Here is a 1,330-nt window from a genome sequence, read left to right as displayed (position 1 = left end):
AACAGTTCTAGTAGTTCCCTCCAGAGCAAACTACAATGGTGAGGAAAAACTCCCTTTCAGGAAGAAACCTCGGACAGACCAGGCTCTTGGTCTGACGGCTGGTTGGGGTTGAAATGAATACTAGCATTAACAGTCACAGTAAAAGATATTGGAACAGTGACTTAAAAAAGAATAGTAGTTTGTAGTAGTTCATGGCAAAGCAGGGCACTTTGCGGCATTACAAGGCACAGCGAGTGTAATTGAGAACCGCTAATAAATAAAACTATTTGTCCTGGTCACTGTCCATACCATAGGTCACATGTATTACATGCGTCTGCAGGTTTCACACTTTACCTGTTTAGGACTGTGATTTCTTTTTCATCTTTCTTTGTCATTAAGCCTAAACCAACCTCCTAAACTTCATGCTCTTTAGGTTCTCTAAGCCGTTCCCATGTGTTGAGGTCTGATAAATACAAGACAAGAACTAATTTGCCCATGCAATGTTTTTGAAAACAACTGTCAGCAACGCCCAAAACAGGAAATGTCTATTTCTACTTCTGTCAAAACTTTTGACAATGACCGTACAGGCCTACCACTGCCTTTACATCAAGATTTATTACTTCAAGCACAAATGCATGATGCTTGATGAGTTGTTATCGGCAGTTGTAGTGCCCAAAACACAGTACTACTTTACTGAATCACCAGCCTCCTATGACGGAAACACAACTTTTTTAACAATATACAAAGAAATTGTCTTCAATGTGAATTGTGGATGTGTGCCTGATAGCTTATTTGATTTTTAAAAAAAAGTTGTTATGTGCAGATAAAGGGCACGGACGATTAATAAAAAATGTATCGACTTCGAAATTCTGAAGCTGTTATCGACGTATTTTTCAAACAGACAATGATTTCAAAAATGTATTTCTGTTTAATAGGCCTACTTTCTCCTTAAAAAACATTCTACCACGTGTGCAGGGTCCGAAATTAACGCGGCAGTCGCCAAATAGGGGGGGCGGGCCGACACTCACACACAAACACTGGCGCACATACCAGCCACTACTTTCTGTTTACAAGTGGTGGGCGAATCGATCCAAATATCGATAATATCGATACCAATGTTGGTATTGATATTGATCAATACCAGTATAATGTGATCAATAATTTAGTTTTTAGGTTCTCTCCAGTGTGCACCGCTGCGGTTTCATCAGAGAGGCGACCTGGCTGTCTGTGGAAGTGCCTCTGCTTTCAAGTGGTCGAGTCCTGTCAAACCGCACAGCAGGCACTCTTTGTATATACTTAAAATATATATATATATATATATATATATATATATATATATATATATATATAT

General features: G+C 38.9%; 1 protein-coding gene across 3 annotated transcripts in view; it reads left to right on the top strand.

Moving 5' to 3' along the window:
- Window positions 1–1,330, top strand: part of LOC116685978 (F-box only protein 38) — a 33,856-nt gene that overhangs the window by 15,268 nt on the left and 17,258 nt on the right. The window lies entirely within an intron of this gene.

The sequence above is a fragment of the Etheostoma spectabile genome, unplaced genomic scaffold (assembly GCF_008692095.1).
Source record: "Etheostoma spectabile isolate EspeVRDwgs_2016 unplaced genomic scaffold, UIUC_Espe_1.0 scaffold280, whole genome shotgun sequence".
In the NCBI taxonomy this organism is placed as follows: Eukaryota; Metazoa; Chordata; class Actinopteri; order Perciformes; family Percidae; genus Etheostoma; species Etheostoma spectabile.
Note: the sequence above shows the minus strand (reverse complement) of the source record. Positions and strands in the feature narration are given on the sequence as shown.